This window comes from Haliotis rubra, unplaced genomic scaffold, assembly GCF_003918875.1.
Source record: "Haliotis rubra isolate DU_JTF1 unplaced genomic scaffold, ASM391887v1 Scf618, whole genome shotgun sequence".
In the NCBI taxonomy this organism is placed as follows: domain Eukaryota; kingdom Metazoa; phylum Mollusca; class Gastropoda; order Lepetellida; family Haliotidae; genus Haliotis; species Haliotis rubra.
The window spans coordinates 1-22,311 of record NW_025767322.1 but is presented as its reverse complement, the minus strand read 5'-3'; the positions used below and the strand labels follow the sequence as shown (position 1 = coordinate 22,311).

The 22,311-nt window shown below is 37.5% G+C and overlaps 1 long non-coding RNA gene across 1 annotated transcript; it reads left to right on the top strand.

Annotated features, from left to right (window-relative positions):
• Positions 1-2,526: 2,526 nt before the first annotated feature.
• On the top strand, positions 2,527-22,295 carry LOC124256100. The gene is made up of 3 exons (XR_006892825.1): positions 2,527-3,416; positions 4,523-4,529; positions 22,285-22,295. It is a non-coding gene; the product is annotated as an uncharacterized LOC124256100 (long non-coding RNA).
• The last annotated feature ends 16 nt before the right edge of the window (positions 22,296-22,311 follow it).

Sequence of the window (22,311 nt, the reverse complement as noted above, 5' to 3'; positions counted from 1 at the left end):
ATACCTGTTACAAAGAGGAGAAAGAAAAGTAAGGAAAGCTGCTTAAATGCATTTTGTGTACAAAATGTACTACATTATACATGTAAAATTGTAGTTCATGCACAAGAAACTTTCTTTAGAATGTACTTGTTTGAATTCTCAGTTTAAAACCATGACTCTAGCATTTCCAGGTGATATAAAATACCCCTAACCAACATTTCTGGAAAGAAACAAGTATCTTCACGTTCCATTTAGAGTCACTTTGAAACCTGTAACTAGCATGCAGAAATGTCAGACCATGCCGAAAAGACTAGTTTCATGTATGCAAAACCAGAACTGATTTAATTCATAGAACTAAACGTTTAAAGGCTTTGAATGGCATTCATATGCAAATGAGGAACGTATGGACATGAATTTCTGTAATGAGGAACAACGTTTCAGAGTATGTCCTTAATCCTCCACCTGATGAAGTAATGAGGTAATGTACTCTGAAATGTTCATCATATTACAAAGTTGATGTCCATCAATTCCCCTTCAATTCAATGTGATCAAAAAGCAGCCAGACCGAAATCTCCCAGTGCATTATAATAGTGGTTAACCCCATAGGATCTTCCACAAAGTATGAACAGACATGTAATCATGGGCAAGAGAAAACCTGTGTTAGGATTTATTGTGAGTGAGTGAGTGAATTTGGTTTTACGCCGCTTTAGCAATATTCCAGCAATATCATGGCGGGGGACACCAGAAATGGGCTTCACACTATATACCCATGTGGGGATTCGAACCCGTGTCGTCGGCGTGACAAGCGAACGCTTTAACCACTAGGCTACCCCACCGCCCCAGGATTTATTGTGACTAACATTGCACATCATTATTAGACAGCACCATGACCACTATATGCAACTGAATGCACTCATGCTCCTCAGTATCAAAGATGTCATCTGACAACTAAACAGGTAAGGATTGGTGACTTTTGGGTCACCAACACAATGCAAACATCTTTGGTATCAACCGAAGCGACGAGCATGGCATGGAATCAATACCATACGGCTGAATCAGCTTCCCAGGAACATGCAGGTGGTCAACACTGTTCCAAAACAGTAAAACCATTATCTCTTATCTGCAGAGACATTACTTCACCCTACTCAAAAGTGACCCTGTGAACACTTGAGACATTAAAATGTCTGCTTGATGTGTAATCGTCACAATGCCGTCTGTCACATTGGAGAAGCATTTGCAAACGACTTATGACCTCACAGGCAGATACCTTGTGATTGGGTTGAAGATGTCAGTATGACAGAAATTATCTGCACCACTGAGCAGCCTTCAACAATTTCTCTGAAGCTTCGAACTTTCAGTCTTGGTCAGATACTCGTTTTCACGGATGATCAGACTGCTTCTTGGCCACACATTTGTTGGCATTGTGTAACATGCGGGACATTTTCCTTCATTAAACATGTTTTCATGCAATATCATCTTTGGCTACCTTAAAGGTCACATGCAACCAAAAAATCAAACATAATTAAAACACAAGTATCACTTATTCATGACATATAATATACATCACGCTGGTTATGACAAAACATATAAACAAAATTATAAGCGCACAATCGCAAATCAAAAGTGCAATATTTTGTACTTTTGGTTTACTTCCCCAAGAAACGAAGCAGCCGGGATACCAACCCAGTCAGAGCAGGTGGGTGTGCACTTCAAGTGTAACGGCTGGTTCATTTGCAGATGCCGCCCTCATGCACGGCTCATTGTGTGTGTATATATAGAGATGTTGGGTTTTGTAAATACATGCTCATTTTTGTGTATAACATTTTGCAATCAACAGACATCATAACACGTCATGTGTTAAGTATCACACCTGCCTGTCTGTGTAATTACATAATGTGACAGAGATCGAACTCGGGCCATAAATCAATGCATTTTGTTTATGGTGTATAGCCTGATAGGTGTTAAGTTCAAATTGCATGTGGTCAGTGATCGCAGTTGTGTATTGAATATTGTCATTAGCAGACAGGCAGGGCACACACACATGTCTCAATAAAACAAGACATTGAGTTTTGTCTGTGACAACAACATATCTATATCACAGTTAGAAATTCTGTCAACACTAAATAATGACATTGCTTTTAAGCATCGAACTGAGAAAGTGACTCGTAAGAAGAACGTGGGTGAAATAGACAAATGAAATTACATAAACAGTTAATTTACTGTCATAACATATCAAAAGCTCAAGCCAGTGAGATATCAACGCGAAACATTAGCAAAATAGCCTCACACCAAAGCCTTCACCGAAAGTATTCACCGACAGCCCGCCTCCAAGCTGCGCTAACCTATGTCACTGCGCACGCATATGAGCGCAGCCCAGCTGTTGGAACCACTTGAATTTCCCAAACGCTGGGGAAATTTAGTGAATCGTTTTGAACTAAGATTTCGCGCTTTTTTCATTGCGCTATTTTTCAACTTTATAAGTTGAATTTGCATTTTGATGATTTGTTTCGTAAGTCCATACCGAAAGATATCAGAATCTGCTATAACCAGGGTATTTAGAGTTGAAAACATTATATACATTTTATAAATATTTAAGGAAAATTTGAAGTTAAGTTCAGAAGGGTGAATGTACTGGGAAAGTGCGTTGACCAAGCTAACTGAACTGTTATTGATTTACTTTTCTTGGGGAATAACAAATTCTCTGAATTGACATAAATGAGGGTGAAACGTTCAAACTGGTGTTCCTACACAAATTGGGTGGATGGACATTTGGGATACAGATGGTCAGTTTGGTCAGTTTGTCAATAAAGGGGCATGCATAGGATCTGAAATGATTTTGATTAAGTATCTAGAAGCGTCTACTAGTCTGAGATATTAGTTAGATATGCCAACGTTGGGTTGATGTATGGCTTAAGGATAACTAGAAATGTCATTTTATCACTGGAAGAAATTGATGGTACCAAATAAAGTCTCCGAAAGGGACTAATGAAAGTAACTAATTATCAAGATTGGATATGAGTCATTTCTGAGGAGGTAGGACATCATTTCGGGGGGAGGAGCCCAGAAATTGTGAAGAGAACTAAAAACTAGTTGACTGAGAGAGAGCGGGAGAGACTGAGCCCTGCTGTTGACTTGAGAGGTTCTCTCTGCATATTGAGAGATTGGCTCAGATGAAATTGTAACTTTAGGAATTGGAAAAGAAACCAACAAGTTCTTCCAGGAGATGTGTGAATCTGTGTTACATGTAAACCAGGACATCTAGGAAATATTTGAGGACCTTTGTGAAAGAATTCATGTTAAAATAAACCGGACTTGAACACCATACTGGACTTATCCTTGATTATCCATCTAGCTACATCATCCCCAGAACCAGAGTGGCTAGACAGATTGCCTAGGTAATAAGGGTACAACACCCCGAAAACCTAAGGTAATAAATGGTGGAGATTGCTTTAAGTTCTCTGTACCGTGCTCAAAAGTTTTTTCCTGCTGTGTGAAAAAGTTATGATTGTGTTGGACTAACAATTCATGTGGAAAGGTACGTGAACTGTTTCCATCTCCTGCTATGGGTATGTGCTATGTGGACCTGGAAGAGACTGTAGCCATCCATGGTAGGTTATGTCCTGATTTACTGAAATAGGTGCATTTTGCCTTTCAACCGTGTGGACCTCTCCACGCCTGACAGTGAACATTAACTCTGTGGGCCCCGGGACTTATTGATTTTCTGGACAGTGTGGTCACTACCACTACAGTGTTATTGATTTCCTGGTGTTGGACAGTTTCAGCGGGACAGACCCCCAGCAGCCTACTTGTGTGATTAGTAACTTTCTTCAGTGTGCATTGACTGTTTAGCTTGTGTACTGTGATACTCTGATTTTTATCTATCTTGTGACTATTGTTTGTACCAATTATGTGTTATATCGCGTCATGTCATCTGATGATGAGGGTACAGTAGTAAGGTTTTCTACTCCCATTAACCGTGCTAATGCCTCTCTTGATTTGCCAGCATTCTCACCAACATTTGCTACTGTAACTAATCCAGTTGTTAGATCTCCTATTAGAGACAGAGGTGCATCCTTTATTTCACCAACTTCTCAGAAAGAGTTACATCGTTTTGCCGAGTCTACTGTAGATACAACTGTTACTATCAAAATGCCGTATGACAGAGAAGAGGGTGCGACAGCACACGTTAAGAAAGAGGGTCAGTCTAGTTTCTTTTCACAGTATCGTGGGGATAACCCAGACAGACTAGACAGAAGTGTTTGTACATTGGCTAATACTTTGGCCCTTGGTCACATCAATCTTGAGAAATTTGATGGTAGTGAATCAGCTAAGGCCAGTGCTTGGTTGAAACGTTATGAAAAGTTTACCTCTCTGAACAATTATTCTGATGAGGGCAAGAAAGAAGCTTTCAGTTTGTGGTTAGATGGCAAAGCTTTAAAATGGTTTGAGGCAAAAGATTTTGAGGATGATTCTTGGGAGGAAGTAAAAGCTGCTTTTCTTGCTAGGTACAAGCAAAATTCTGTGAAAATTTATGATAGGTTAGATATGTTGTACAGTAGGAAGCAAAAGACTCTGAGAACTTTGAGGACTTCCTACAAGACCTTGAACATGAGGCAAGGAGTCTTGATCGTTTTGACGACAACTTTGTTAAGGACGCTGTAATCAGGAATTCCAAGCCTCAGATAAAGCAGTTTATCCTAACTAGGCCTCACGATACAAAGGACCAGGTACTTCAGAGTGCAAGGATGGCGGATGCTGCATTTGGTAGCATGTCGCTCTCCTCAGACAATCTTGTGGCTGTTATAGAGGACCTTAAGGGACACATACTATCCTTGACATCAAGGGAGGATGCACAGGACTATAGAGACAATTCATATGGAAGACAACAAAGTGCTTCTCCTTGCCGAGTGACATTCCAGAGTGACATTCGGGACAATTCAGGATTTCAGCCTCGAGAGCCTAGTTGGACACAGAACTTTTATAGCTCTCAGGGACAGAAACCAGGATCTCTGTATCAGAGGTCTAGGTCCATAGACAGACCTGGGTACTATGGACCATATGAACCATATGGACCCTATGAACCATATGGATGGTACACAGATGCCACATCCTAGGAGGATATGCAGAGGTTGCGGTAGGACACATTTTAGTATGTCTGAGTACTTTGCTAGAATATTACAATGTTATTGATGTGGTAGGATAGGCCACATTAGCTGATTCTGTTTTTCTGAGCCAAACTTTTGCCAAAGTCACAGTGTGATGCTAAATGAGGGTGTGAACCTGCTGACGAATTAGCACACGTTCATGATAATGCCATTAAGAGCGGTAGGCACACATTTACAATTGAAGATGATCAAGAGCCAAATCACAGTAAGAATATTGATTTGAGTGATGTTGTTATTTTGACATGTAGTGTGGGACTATCCCATAGCAGTGTTAGGGTTAAGATTCAGGGAAATCATACAATGTGCTATGTGACTCAGGTGCCAGTTTGAGCTGCATGAAATCAGATATTTTCTCATTTAACAAGAATGAGAGCTATTTTCCTATTACAAGACAAGGTGCAAGGGCATTGGTTGGAGCAGATTGGAATCAGTTAAATGTTTTAGGTATATCTCAAGCATTGATCAAGCATTTCATGTACATTCAACATATCTGTTGATGCATTGTTAGGTTTACATTTTTGGTTACAGAGACAGTAAATTACCATTGATTTAAGTCGCAATGGATTGACTCAGTAACTTACACTTAAGGACTTGCAGAGACAAAGTTATTGCTTCTTTTGCTAATTCCAGTGTCCAGTATAGAGACACTATTACATGTTAAGTGAATAACCCAGACACTGAATTAGGAGTCATTGAACCAATTGAGTCTGTTACAAGATTTTTACATGTGTTAGGTACTAGAGGTATCACTTCACCTATAAATCAAATAGCATCATTTAGATTGATAAACACTACCAGTTGAGAAATTAAAATACCTGCTTTGGTAGGAATATGGGTAATAGAGAAAGTTGTCTTTGAGAATATGTATAGTGAGACCAATACTGGAAACAACACACACATTATACAAGTCGACACAGGTGACAGTTTTTTTACCAAGTTGACTCTGACAGTAGGACTCAGATGTTAGGTGACAGTTTTTGACTGATAGTGTTGAAGACTATATGACAAATCCTGATATGGTTTTGGCCATGCACTCAGGTACACATGGTAACTTGCCTCCATGTCGGATAAACACAGTGACCTGTCATTACAGGTTGGCTCACCTATTGATGGCCCATCTATCTGTGTACCCTGTCAATTGTGCAGGTGACAACGTCAGATTGTTTAATGATGTACACATACACACTGTACCTGTTGGTGATGACACAGGTAGGTCATCTGGTGTCACTGATATGACTACAGGTAAGTCATCGGGTGACACTGGCATGACTATAGGTGAGTGTTCAGGTATGTCCACAGGTACACCATCAGGTGTTCCAGGTGTATCAATATGTGATATAAGTTAGAGCAGGAAATCACAGGTGGTACCACAGGTGTAGTTACACCTACCCAGGTATGTTTCCAGATACCTTACCTGAATCTGATTTTGACAATTTAATGTCTGCTGTAAGTGACATGACAGACAAACCAAATAGCTGTTTTAGGGACGAAAAGGGTTAAGTAGGAAACACAATAAATCTTAGCAAGGACCATTCTTTGGAACCAGTCCTGCAACAGAGGACAGACAAATTGAAGCAATAGAGAATGTATGTTGGATTACAGGAGGTAAATTGTACGAGGTCCGGTATGTAGGTGTCACAGAAAGTGAATAGGTCCTATGGGAATTTCTCCCAGCAGAAATAGTGGAAGACTTCCACATCAGAAAAACAATGAAAGAAAGGAAAAGCGAAACGGAAGCAAAAGACCAAACGATAAGACTCCTGATCTAAATGTTCCTGAATCTCTGAGTATAAGATAGTAAGACATATTTCTAAGTCCCACTTTATCATGACACGTGTCAACTTATATGGGTACCCAAAAGTTATGAGAATTGTTATGGAAAAGTCGCGGAGGACATGCCCGCGCCTATGAGAATTGATGTATATGAGGCGGAGAGACCGCATTTGTGAGAATTGATGAATATGAAGCAGAGGGACATGCCTGCACTATGAGAATTGATGTATATCAAGCGGAGAGACCGCACCAGTGAGACTTGATGAATTTGTAGCGAGAGAGACCGCCTTGGTTATGAAGCAGAAGGACTGCATTCGTGAACGGAAAAGCTCAAAAGAGTCTAGAGATGACTGACACTCTCTAGTGTGGGGTAGATTGGCATCTACCTCAGGTTGCTGAAATATGAGGACAGTCGAAAGACTAACGATGAATTCATTCGGGACGAAGGATGGAGTGTCGATCTATCTCGTAGCCTGGGTGAAGACCTATAAATCGGTCGTGGAATGTAAGCGGAGGCCAATTACATCAATGGGAGACAAAAATTTTTTTCCTGGTCAGAGGCGTTTTATGAGTACAAGACGCACAATCATTTGGATAGACCAAAGTAAGAGATTAACATAGGAATGACTACCTATGACTGGGACAGAACTGACTTAAGTGATTAAACAGTTTAACAAGACCTTCTAGATGGAATATTTGACTGACTCCACGAGTACTGCGTGTTATTTTCTCATGAACTAAGGCTGTATGAACAGTGTAACTGTTCTTCAGTTAATTGAATGTTACAAACATTATCTATGAGATATTGATACGTTGTAGGGTACATTGGTGACGACCAATTGGGATTGTTAAATATTCCTATATTTGAGAGAGATACTGACTTGATGATTAGGAGAGGAACAGAGTATTTGAAAACAGGAACTTATTCGGATGTTTGTGTTCTACAGGACCCTTCGGCTTCACAATTAAAGTGATGATGACACTTCTGACGATGTGGAACTCAATACCACTGACGACATGTGTTTTAGATATCTATGGGTTTCTTTGGGGTACTACCTTTAGTCATTATAAGGGAGAAATCTTGACGTATGAACAGACATAGTATCATACATTGGTAATAAAATTGACTTCCAAAGGATAGAAATACTCAAATACTACACAGCTTCTAAGGTACAGACATTACAATACTACTATGTCTCTATGATGTTACCAGTAACGTCCAATGACAGAAAAACTCAACTTTATCAAGAAAAGTCATTCGAAGAGTGTCTTCAAGAGCCATAAAGTTAGTAAAAGAGAATAAGATAATTTACATATACCCAACTGACTCTATCTTAATGAATAGATGGTCTATGATTGGGAACATGCAATGGATATCAAGACCATATCTCATATATGGGTGCTTATTTGTACTCATAATTTTATTCATTTCTGTTTCCACTGGTACATGGAAGTGAACAATATCCAATACTTATTCATGAGTTAGGTAGTCTTTCTGCTCCACCACCTTGCTCAACAGTAACACAAACAAGATATAAAGTTAATTTCACCTTCAGTTCCTTCAAGACAGGAGAACTTTGTGATGACTTTCAAGTTTCATTTTAAAAGCTGATGTGACTTTGAATTATCTAATTCATTTTACAAACTTACGTGAACTCAGACGTACTAGTGTCCTCATGTATAAATGATTCCATATTGTATTCTGATGTTGCATGCTTTATACATTCATAATTTGGATGTATGATATGGTGTTGTAAAACTATCGTGATTTGTAAAGAAAAAGGAAAGAAAAAATGTTCAAGAATCCAAACTTTCGATATTTTGATTTGATTTGTAATACCTATAATGTTTGCATTTATTATACTCAATCAGCAATTGCTACTTTAAACTTGTATTTGATCTTACATGTCTTCTACACTTCTCAGATAGGTACAACCTAAGACAGATCCTATCTGAGACACTTACCTGTATTTGAATTTTGCGTTTTCTGGTCCTCAAATATGTAGTTAATTATTTGATATTTCTCATTGATATTATATTCTTGACTTATTGATATGTAAACAATTGTTATGTATTTGATATATGTGTATGTATGTTAGAACTTAAGCCATTTATCAGTCGCATGGGACATGCTCTACAACGGGAGGGGCATGTATAACCAGGGTATTTAGAGTTGAAAACATTATATACATTTTATAAATATTTAAGGAAAATTTGAAGTTAAGTTCAGAAGGGTGAATGTACTGGGAAAGTGCGTTGACCAAGCTAACTGAACTGTTATTGATTTACTTTTCTTGGGGAATAACAAATTCTCTCAATTGACATAAATGAGGGTGAAACGTTCAAACTGGTGTTCCTACACAAATTGGGTGGATGGACATTTGGGATACAGATGGTCAGTTTGGTCAGTTTGTCAATAAAGGGGCATGCATAGGATCTGAAATGATTTTGATTAAGTATCTAGTAGCGTCTACCAGTCTGAAATATTAGTTAGTTATGCCAACGTTGGGTTGATGTATGGCTTAAGGATAACTAGAAATGTCATTTTATCACTGGAAGAAATTGATGGTACCAAATAAAGTCTCCGAAAGGGACTAATGAAAGTAACTAATTATTAAGATTGGATATGAGGAGGTAGGACATCATTTCGGGGGGAGGAGCCCAAAAATTGTGAAGAGAACCAAAACTAGTCCGACTGAGAGAGAGCGGGAGAGACTGAGCCCTGCCGTTGACTTGAGAGGTTCTCTGCATATTGAGAGATTGGCTCAGATGAAATTGTAACTTTAGAATTGGGAAAGAAACCAACAAGTTCTTCCAGGAGATGTGTGAATCTGTGTTACATGTAAACCAGGACATCTAGGAAATATTTGAGGACCTTTGTGAAAGAATTCATGTTAAAATAAACCGGACTTGAACACCATACTGGACTTATCCTTGATTATCCATCTAGCTACATCATCCCCAGAATCAGAGTGGCTAGACAGATTGCCTAGGTAATAAGGGTACAACACCCCTCAAACCTAAGGTAATAACCGATTATACAATCAATCATTAATCGGATGGGACAATCCAATAGCAACCGATATTAGATTATGAAATTTCAACCCATTCCCACCACTAACTATAAGTTTCACAGCTGTGCTATTTGATATCAAATGTGTACTGGCTGGCGAACAGCTATTGCCAATACATATTTAAATCTTAATCAGTGTAACCGATTATACAATCAATCATTAATCGGATGGGACAATCCAACAGCAACCGATATTCGATTATGAAATTTCAAGCGCGATTCCCACCACTAACTTTAAGTTTCACAGCTGTGCTATTTGATATCAAATGTGTACTGGCTGGCGAACAGCTATTGCCAATACATATTTAAATCTTAATCAGTGTAACCGATTATACAATCAATCATTAATCGGATGGGACAATCCAATAGCAACCGATATTCGATTATGAAATTTCAAGCGATTCCCACCACTAACTTTAAGTTTCACAGCTGTGCTATTTGATATCAAACGTGTACTGGCTGGCGAACAGCTATTGCCAATACATCAGTATCACTCAATTACACTTCCGGTATTTTTCCCCCCACAGTATTTGACGACAATAAAAAGACAGAAAAAGCAAATTCTTCACGGTAAGTAACATAAAAGAAAACTTAAAGATAAGTTATGAACCCTATAAAAAGTTTTAACTTAGTCGGGTGGATGTCACACGATCTATATAATAGCAAGTTCAAGTTCACTAAAGTCATTAATTGTTTCATTCCTTATCAATCTACTGTAAAAAACACTCATGTAGTCACACAATCAATTATTCGAGGTTACTTTATGATATAAATATAATTATTTCACAAATGACAAGAGAAATTCTGAAATAGCGATAACTGTTTTATTTACAGCAAAGACGTATACGTCTTTGTTTACAGTTAGTTGTGAGAAAGACCTAGTACTGCTATGATTCCCTTCCACCGGGTTATATAAAAACATGATTGGCAGCAGTGAATGGGCTGGACACATGAATGAATAGCTAATTAAATATCATAATTAATTCTGTTTCCCTTATTTAACCAAAGACGGCAGTAATTTTGTAAATACCGCAAAAATATGGCAATAACTGTTAGGCAGCCAGTGGTGAACATGATGCAAAGGTCTCATAGGACGAAAAATGTGGTTCTCTGTGCATTTGGCTCAAGTTCCAAGATTCATCGAAAACAACCTAACCACAACTATCCACAAACATACACAAATATACCAACAAAATAATCACTTGAACATACCCTACATAACGATCAACTAGACACAAGATTATGGGCTATCTGCTCAGGGTGTAGGATCTGTGTCAACACAGATTGGGTCAAGTAGGGTTTTAGTTTGGACTAGAAATCAGGACTTAATCTGACTAAAGAGACATCATCCATGAGGCTTAAAATAGTACAGGTGACCCTTCCAGGCTCCATTTAGGGTGAAATACACTTACCTCCATGTTTGACCACATTTTGAAGACTAACAACTAAAACACTGCCAATGCTGATGATGTTGGTATTAGACTGACATTTATAGCCCATTGGAGACCTCATAGTTGCAGCAGGTGCAGGCAGGTAATATATACAATATAATAGATCGCAATGTATGTATACAGTGTGACCTAGAGTGAATGCGTTTAGTTTTACGCTGCTTTTAGCAATATTCCAGCAATATGACAGCAGGGGACACCAGAAATGGGCTTCACACAATGTGCCAATGCGGAGAATAGAACCCTGGTCTTCAGCGTGATGAGCAACCGCTTTAACCAATAAGCTACCCTCCGCCCCCAGTTTGGGCATGGAGCTAAATTACTGATTATTAGAGTGAGTGAGCGAGTTTAGTTTTTACGCCGCTTTTAGCAATATTCCAGCAATATCACGGCGGGGGACACCAGAAAATGGACTTAACACATTGTGCCCATGTGGGGAATCGAACCCGGGTTTTCGGCGCGACGAGTGAACGCCTTAACCACTAGGCCACCCCACCACCCCCAGTTTGAGCATGGAGCTAAATTACTGATTATTAGAAAAAGCATGGATCCTTGCAACGATGTCGGGGCAGTTCCCGCTACATTGCACTCCCTTTCCATTGATCTGCTCTTTTTACAAGTGAGTGAGTGAGTGAGTGAGTTTTATGCCCCTGTCAACAAATGGCTACCAAAGACCTATTCTGAAATCTCCACAAGGACTCATTGGTCCGTCCGAGATCAGAGTGCATAATAAAGTGGACATGCATCTATGCATGATATACATAATTTAAACTGATATACAGATAAATATTACTTCAATGAATGGCCTTTACAGATAGCATGATCTTTAATACACTTTACTATTGCCAGTTATACCACTGATAATCATATGTCATAGAAATATGGATACATGATATAGAAAATGATACATTTAACATGTTTCACAATAACGCTTTCCTTTATTGAATACAGCTGTTGCCATTAATGCACTTGATCAACATGGTGCAGCTTGTTACCAGACAAATCAAGGAATGATTTGCAGGCATAACACTTGCTTAGAAAATAATCATCACATATCAACTGTTTCATTTTGACCTGATAATTGAGTCAAATACATTCCCTATCATCAGAAAATACTTACTATGCCTGTCATTTCATTTTTCATATATACAGGAAGAGAAAAATTAGGATTGTAACAAAAATAAAACTTGCCTAGGAAATAATCAACGCATATGAATTGTTTTATTTGGAGCCGATAATCGAGTCAAATACATTCATCATCAGAAAATTCTTACTTACTATAAGTTTACCATCTTCATTTTCATACACAATGCAATTATAATTAAGGTTGTAACATTCAGCAGTTAGTTGTATTATTGGCGCTCAACAAACAAATAAGGAACACCTGAAAGTACAAATGTTCCTTTATTCTTTTCCCTGGTTTCTTCACAAGCTTTGAATTGCACTGTGGTGAAAATCTGAAAAGAATAAAGGAACACTTGTACTTTCAGGTGTTCCCTTTATTTGTTTCCATGAGTATATTTTATCATGCACTGTGAAATTGACGGTTTCTTAAGTGAGTGAGTGACTTTGGTTTAATGCCGCTTTTAGCAATATTACAGCAATATCACAGCGGGACACCCAGAAATGGGCTTCACACATTGTACCCAAGTGGGAATGTTTCTAAAGTGAATATTTTAAAATCTTGTCATTATGAACACTTACAACATGTAACATGCTTACAAAATGTCATTACTGATTACATATAATTACAGACTCATGCAGTACTCAGGGTATCTGGCATGTAATTGGAGACAAATCATACGAAGAAGAAAGTATACCATACATGCTCTAGACCAGCTTCTCTACATACTGAGAAGCTGATTACAAGGTTCAGAAGAGAAACCTGTAATGTGATACAGCTACTGTCTATACCATCTGTAAGCTATAATGATAATGAGCGAAAGATGCTTGACTGAACTCAATCAGGGTTGAAAATTAAACAAGCCCAAGGTCCCTGTGCAAATTATTCATAATAAAACCTGATCACTGCTGACGTACCAGACAATATATTTTCGCTGCTGCTACAAACAATATTTTCTTTTAAAAACTAAAATATCATAATAAAATTCGGCACTGCATCTTTCCTTTAGACTAAAATTGGTCCCCAAATTTGAAAATAATCCAATGATTTTCCAAGTTATTGTTTGAGCAAGTTTCTAAGTTCAAATCCTTAAATTATTATAATTCTTAAAAAAGTTTACAATATCATTATCACAATTTGCACTGCACCTCACATTTAGACAATAAAGGTGGCCCCCAATTTGAGAACAATCCAACCAATAGTTTTACAAGCTACAGGTGGAACAAATATGTCGTTAAAACGACGGATGGACAGAAATTCTTGATATAACTCTATACCCCTGAACTTCTTAGGTTGATAATATTTCTGCTAACCTTCTGGATAATTTACAGGCACAATATCACACATTTTCGACAATATTTTGACCTATATTTTATATATTGCGGCATATGCTCTCACTTTAACTTCCTGCTGATGCAATAGTAGACTTACTATTCCTTACAACTTGCCTGAAATCGATAATTGAAACTTTGAGGCGAACAGCTTCCAAATAGACAACACTTGCCATATATGGAATGTAAACAATTGCTCCGTACTTCGAAAACAGTCGCATGTGGTGTTGTCGGTGCTTGACGAACTGGTTTCAAATCACACGGTATGCATAGGATATTCATAAAGAGTGTTCCAAGGGACACAACTCCATGGGGTTCGCTTGAAATAACGTTCGGTCGGTGGAGGGTACGAGAGTCGATTTAATGCAACGTTGCATTAATTCATTCGAACTTTTTAATTTAATATTGTAATCTAAATGCGTAAATATTTTTTTAATCAATTATATGGTAGCTTCCCTGAGGGCTGATAGTTAGTATTATTGAGAGCAATGCATTATTTATTTTTAGAAAAGTGTGGTGTGACATTGTGCCTTTTAAGTATTAGACAAATCTCCTGATATTTTAGTTAAATCCCTGGATTATTCTTAATGGGTGTACAAGAAAAGGAAAAGTGAGATAAGCCATGTGCAAGTACAACACAAGAAAGTAAATACATACATACATACAATACTATATGTAAACCACTCATCAGATAGACTTACATTATTCTTCATCGCCCATAAGAAGCAGCCAAACAGACAATAGAAATAACATTACAATAATGATCATTAAGTTAAATACATAAATATATACTGTCCTATTTCAAAGACGATTCAACGATGAATTTTCTACACATCCACAAATCAAAATGAAAATACAAAATTCATTCAACATGTCAGACAAATTCACTGCATTTTTACCAAAAAAAGAAGCCTTATTTCATAAGTTATTGATTCAAAAAAAAGAAAGAAAAAAAGAAGACAAACTGTTACCATGTTAACCATAACTAAACACACAAATTAACCCTGATAAACATTTTGTCTTAATTTCTTCACTCTGACCAAGAACACGTGAAAACAAAATGGAATTGATAATGTATATGTGTACAATAATCATTTGCTTCATGCTTCTACAGCTTGTACTTTATGTAAGTATATGTATTGTACACATGTAAAACATTCAAGTAGATTTTTCGTGATTTGTATTGGTTATTAAAAGTATCAGTTGCAAATTGGTATAAAAGGTCATGAGTGAGTGAGTAAGGGTTTACATCGCTTTTAGCAATATGCCAGCAATATCACAGCAGGGGACACCAGAAATGGGCTTCACACATTGTACCCATGTGGGGAATCGAACCCGGGTCTTGGGCGTGACAGAACGCTTTATTACTGGGCTACCCCACCGCCCCCGTTCGTATTTGAGCAGTAAACAATTTAATAAAGTACACTCCAAATACTTGTACATGAACTAATTACTTTAAATGACATATTCAAACATATCAAGAGTTTGTGAATCAAGTCATAGATCTAGCAAGTGTCATGAAAATATTTTTTTGAATTCCTAAAATTCTATGGAATTTTTCAAAAATGTAAGGTTGCTCTGTTCGTTTTATTATGAAATTGCATTTGCAAATTTCGCATCCAATGTAAAATGATGCAACTTGCTTCTTTAAAGTGATGACATATATATCATGAACATAAACTTCACAGAATCTTCAAGAACTATTCGGTCATGACTCTTCAGTAAGTGAAGTGAGTTTTCTAAGAATTAGACAAGTTTCTAGTGAGTGAGTGAGTTGAGTTTTACGCCACACTCAGCAATATTCCAGCCATGTGGCGGCGGTCTGTAAATAATCAAGTCTGGACCAGACAATCCAGTGATCAACAGCATAAGCATCAATCTACGCAATTGGGAACCGATGACATGTGTCAACCAAGTCAGATCCCTAACCACCCGATCCTGTTAGTCGCCTCCTACGACAAGCATGGGTTACTGAAGATAAATAATCTAACCCGGGTTCACAGGTGTTAGAATCATGTAAATAGGAAGATTCATTAGCTTCTTTACCATGTTGTTTTAGAAAGGCAAGGAAAGGTACTTTGGGAAGATTAAATAGTTACACTAAAGTACTGTCGGAAATATAAAAAAAAAATTTAGGCTGTTACTCTGTATCCCTATAATTTACACAATTGCAAATAGCATATGTTGAAATAACCCACATCGGCCTAACTGAGCGTTCAGTAGGATGCGTAACAGGATATCAAGAAAAGCATGTTTACTTGTAAAATCGGGCAAAACTTAGAAAAAATGTGAATAGCTGCTGAAAACAATAGACTATAGATGGCAATTAGGTCGCTCAGCCAGGTATGACGACAGACCGTCGACTCACCTGGCATGAAATGCATGTGCTGCCTTCAGGCACCAGGGGTCATCTCAAAGATATCTGATGCTTTTTTATGTGCGTTGTATACCGTATATTACCGTCTATAAGCCGAGTTGTGAGGACCAAAAACGCAGTCTGTAGAAGGGGTCGTCTTATCCATGGGTTACTTTAGCCACAAACTTTTTCCAGGGTAAGAAAACAACATCAGATCACTTCACGCGAACAAACAACAGAAGACGACTTTGTCAGTAGAGATGTCAAATTTGCAATTAAACATCACTAGACAAGATTATTTACCTTTTAAGTTCTAAGTTGTTTTTGCTGGGCATTGTATTATTTGCAGGGATTAAGATTACCGTGTGTATCTGAGCCGGAAATAGCAATCAGCTGTGCACGTTTCCCGGCGATCAAGTTCAAACATACACAATAAAATAAAGGGACGAATTCTGACGCAGTCATTAGTAAAATATAATACAGAATACTATTATTTAACCCAAAGAAATATATCCTAGCATTGTGTAATTTTAATTACAGTTTTTGCTCTATAAATTAATTAAGATTAAGATTACCGTGTGTATTTGAGCCGGAAATAGCAATCAGCAGCAGACAATTTCAAATATGCACAATAATATAACGGGACGAATTCTGACGCAGTCATTAGTAAAATATAATACAGAGTACTATCATTTAACCCAAAGAAATAACCTAGCCATGTGTAATTTTAATTAGTTTTTATGTAAAATATATATGATCAACACTAAGGTTATACGGACCCTCATGAACGTGGTTAGCAGAAGTTGTACGCACATGGAATGGGGTAAAATACGGAAGCCATTTAAATTCACATATTTTTACCGATGTTACTGTAAACTAGCAGTCAATGGAAAACGAGACTGTAATCAGTTCGTGATTGTTGAATAGGGTAAATTAAGCAAGCCAGTTTGTTGCTACAATAAATATGATATTTAGAGAAACAAAATATATTGTGCATTTTCTGTCAACTACACTTCGTTTTGATTCGTGAGTAGACGCAATATATATGACTGTGAATTCTTTGAATAATGTTGACCAAAGTTATAATTATTGGTAACTGCCAGTTGTCTGTGTTTGCCCCGATTAGGACCCCATCGCGGGGATCGACTTATGCACGAAACATACCATTTTGACACGGATTTTAAGGGTCAAGTTTGGGGGTCGTCTTATCCATGGGGTCGTCTTATAGACGGTAATATACGGTATGTCTCATCTATTGATTAACATCTTACGTGTCTTTCTTACAGAAAGTTTATGTTGAAATAATATGTAAAAGAGCATGATACCCATAGAAAGCTTAAATTAGCCATCAGATTAAATGTCTAAAAATATATATGACATGACCACCAAGATCGACAGGACTGGATATTATTTAGTAAATTGTTATGGCATGCTGTTTACTTCCCGAAGTTTAATTCCCCTAAAGGATTATCTCATCTTGTGGATATCTCTATCCCCAGCCCGACCCACCACCACTGTCTCCATACACCCATACTGGTTTTGCTTTTTGAGATGACCCCTCCTAGCTGTTTCTTTTTAGTGGTAGTGAGACTCCAGGGTAGCTTCATCCTTAATAGTTTCAGCATGAAAGTTATTATTCTTTACGTCAGCTATCGTTTATAATGAAGCTAATTTTAATTTCAAAATGGGCATTTAAAAAGTTTCCTATGTAATACAATATCGTTGCACACTAATTTGCATAAATCCATGGTCTGTTCCAAATAAGTCGCTTTCGACTTAGAAAATAACTGCATTGCTCATTTCTGCACTAATCTCTCCTCAGTAAAGACCGTTTTCTACATTTCCTATCTCCCTACCACCGAGACTGTAGTTAGACCAAACCTAGTTTAACAAATATTCCACATTTTCACACATTAACTACATAAATTGTAGATATAAATGCGAAAAACAGGGTTTTAAATTTCCGACAGTACTTTTAACAACACTCTTGAGGACCCCCTCACCATCGCCTGAACAGAACCTTACCTTTTACCCCACACACCTAATATCTACCCATTTGGTAGAAGTGATCAAGAAGTTAGAGTGTGCTGACAGGACAAAATTGCAGTTAGACTTTGGTGCTGCACCACCCAACAGAAAGCGGTGTACAGAGTGACTGGAAATCACCTGAGATGCCTTAAGGACACGTTGGTCCAATGACAGAAAACCCCTATTGAGTTCCTTGATGCAGTTGGTCATCTTCTCAAACTTGGTTAAGAGATTTTGAAACGCAGTAATTTTAGTGCTGTATGTGACAGAGTGAGGCCAGTTGTGACATTAAATTAGTAAACAGTGAATACTGTGTAAAAAGTATTATTGTCTTCATTACAGATTACAGAGTAGCATTGAACTAGTGCAAAAAATTCATTTATACCAGTGCTATGTGAGTAAAGTATTTGAAATAAATTGTTTTCATTACAGTTTTGATGTTTGCCCGTTAGTAATGGAACCAATCATCCATCACGAGATTTCAACCAACTCCCAACACTATCTTTGATTAGAGCCCACGATCAACTAATACCAGGAGATGTACATTTTATACATAGTTCATTAGGTACACAACCTAGGTGAATAAAAACTGTCCACAGGCAGCCTTGCTCGTGGTCATTGAACCATAAAATAAATCTATGAATCTGCCATTTCTGCAACATTGTTGTCGGCTTTTCTCTCTCGCAATTACTATTCATAGATAGCGAGACAGCCTGTCCGTATAAGGTTTTGTCCGTATGGTAGTGACTGTATGAAGAGAAGGGTATGGTCTGATTGAGTAATTTTCTGCCGAATCAGCAGAGCTCATTTGATGAACATTTGCAGGGGTACAGATTAGGGGCGTACAAGCGTAATATACGCCTAAAAATCTATGAAGTACGACATAATATAAGACTTCAAGCGTGTCATGTGCGCACATAAATACCTTTGTACATCTAACATATATGTAAAGTTTAACAGCTGAATAGTGTTTAACAAAACAAATTACTGTATTAACTTTTTTGATATCACATTTCATAACAGCAATTGACGAATGGCTAAGAAATTGGCCAAAATATCATTTTCGATCTGGCTGCAAAGAAGGCCATTTATAAATGGTCAGAAATTGTGTATATTTTTTAAACATCATGGCAAGGGTTATTAAAGAAAGATACACCTTTACCAAGTTCAGTGGCCTTGAGTGACTGGAGTGAGTTTAGTTTTACGCCATTTTTAAGCAATGTTTCAGCAATATCACCGGAAAAGGGCTTCACAAATAGTACTCATGTAGGGAACCGAACCCGGTCTTCGGACGAGAGCGAACAAGCGCTTTAACCACTAGGCTACCCTACACCTAATGACCTTTTGAGGGTTTAGACACAAGGTATAACATGATAAACATATAAGACCGAAAGTTAAAACTAATGACATTTGGTGGACAATGCACAACGCCATAGGCTTACTCCACTTTCATTAGGACAGAGATATAACTGATGTCCTAAAATGTCCATAGTTTCTGACACAAATATATATTATCATTGATTATTTTGCACTTCATGCTTCACTCCTTTACAGTTCACAAGGTACATTATTTCAATAATGGCAACATCAAAAGGTTCTAATCTGAAATATGAATACAGTACACAGTAATTGATATGCAGTGATATGATCACTATATTCAAACAATATTCATCATTTTCAGAAATCTGCATATTTTATACATAGTGTTCATTAGTGGGGCTGTTACTATTCATGTGCATTAAGTGAATCGAACCATATCTCTTCATGTTTATAAATTCAATTCGTAAACACTGGAATCATATTTTCATCAATATATTAAAAGTGTTTCTACTTTAATTTGGGTGTTCTTTATCAAAGCGAGATATGCAAAGGAATATACCCAAGCCAGGCAGGATAACAGACAATAATCTTATATATTTAATTTGAAAGTAATGTACTGACTGGTCATGTCATGTTAAATTTAACTGTTAGTTCGGTCAAAGCATGTCAAATAATATATTTTGCTATTGTTTCACTGAATAATAATACACTGAAGAATTGATGACTTGTCATAGTTTCCCAATATTTGCGACATGTATCACATTTAATAGTCTCTTTACGGATTCATTGTAAGGCCAAATAACAAAAAATGTTGTGTTACATCTCTTTAAAATTTAGGGTTGGTAGACAGAATCTGATAATGCTACTTTTAAATGTATTATATGGAGCATAATGTTCAAATATTTCTCCATTCCTTCAAAATAATGGAGCCTGTGCACCTTAAGAAGACAAGGAACCACTTCACAATACTGATATTTCCACACCCATGCAACATCATCCAACAGCATGCAGCAACGCCTTATTGAAGAACTTGGAATATACCGGTTCCCAGTTGAAAATGTAAGTGCTTTATTGTTTGTTGTTCAACGTCGCACTCAGCAATATTCCAGCTATATAATCGAGTCTGGACCAGACAATCTAGTGATCAACAGCATGAGCATCGATCTCGCTAATTGGGAACCGATGACATGAAATCAACCAAGTCATCGAGCCTGACCACCGATCCTTTAGTCAGCCTCTCATGACAAGCATAGGTTACTGAAGATGAATATTCTAACCCAGACCTTCAATGGTCAGCAATATTCCAGCCATATGTCCCAAACAAGGACCAGACAATCTAGTGATTTACATCATGAGCATCAATCGACACAATTGGGATATGATGGTGAGTATCAATCAAGTGGCGAGTCCGACCACCCAATCCTGTTGGTCAGCTTTTTCTACGAATAAGCATGGGTTGCTGAAGATCAATTAGAAATGGATCTGAAATAGAGCACAATTGCACCAGAAAAGTTCATTCTTTCAGAATATTTACCTCTTTACCGAATGTATACATCAAACAAACTCACCTTAGTTTAAAATATTGACACAAGCAATGAAGCATGTTATAATATTTCTGTTTTATGGTATGTCTATCATCAAATCATGTCCTGATCTGTACATCAAAATTATGCACCTAAGGATGAATAAACGTTCAAATGCATTTCCAGGCCATTGTGTTAACATACATCAGCCTGAAGACCGAATGGTTAGTATATCTGTAGTCCAGGTAACCGCCTTATCAACTGTTTCACTTGTGACCCTAGTGTTTTATCATACCGGGGACCAATTTAAGAACCCCACATTCAACATTTGAAAAGTATCAGATATTTCCTAACTTTATGGTGTTAATTTGACCTACAAACTCAAGAAACATTGCCACAAACATCAGGTCAAACGCCACCTGTATCGTGATAAACCCATACACGTGGTCCACTGGAGTCAAAATGTTCTTACTTAACGCGACTCAGCAATATTCCAGCTATATTACAGCCGTCTGTAAATAATCGAGTCTGGACCAGACAATCAGTGATTAACAACATGTGCATTGAACAATCCAGTGATTAACATCATGTGCATTGAACTATCGACATGTCAACTAAGTCAGCGAGGCCTGATGCCCTGAGTAGGAGTGAAACGGTATTCTAGCGGTATTAGTAAAACCGCAGTATGTTACCTTTGGTTTTGGGTATACATTATTCATTAATGCAATCCAAAATTCGGTTTCGCTCCATCATTTTTTTAACCTTTTAAACCGCTTTCTAAAATCATTTTTGTCAAAATCCACGATTTCTTTGCCAGATGGCTGCTATTTTCTCCTAAGTAAGTTCTCAAATACCTAACAGTAGGGTTGGGTACCACGGCACTTTCAGCACCACGTATACCAAGTTTTTTGGTTATATCATGATATATAAGAAATGAATAAGAAAGCATATGATATCACAAAATTGAATGAAAGTGATGCCAAGACCTATGTTTGGTTTGTAGACTCAAATAATTTTGGCACAGATTGAGCATAATGACTCTCATGGTTGAAATCTCGAACAACACCTTTCCAGAAAATTCTAGTCAGTTAAAGCATGTTTAAACATTGAAACAATGTTCCGACATATTGTCAGTTTTACAGCAAGCTGATCATGCTTACTGAAGTGGAGTAATATTATATCATACAAAGAT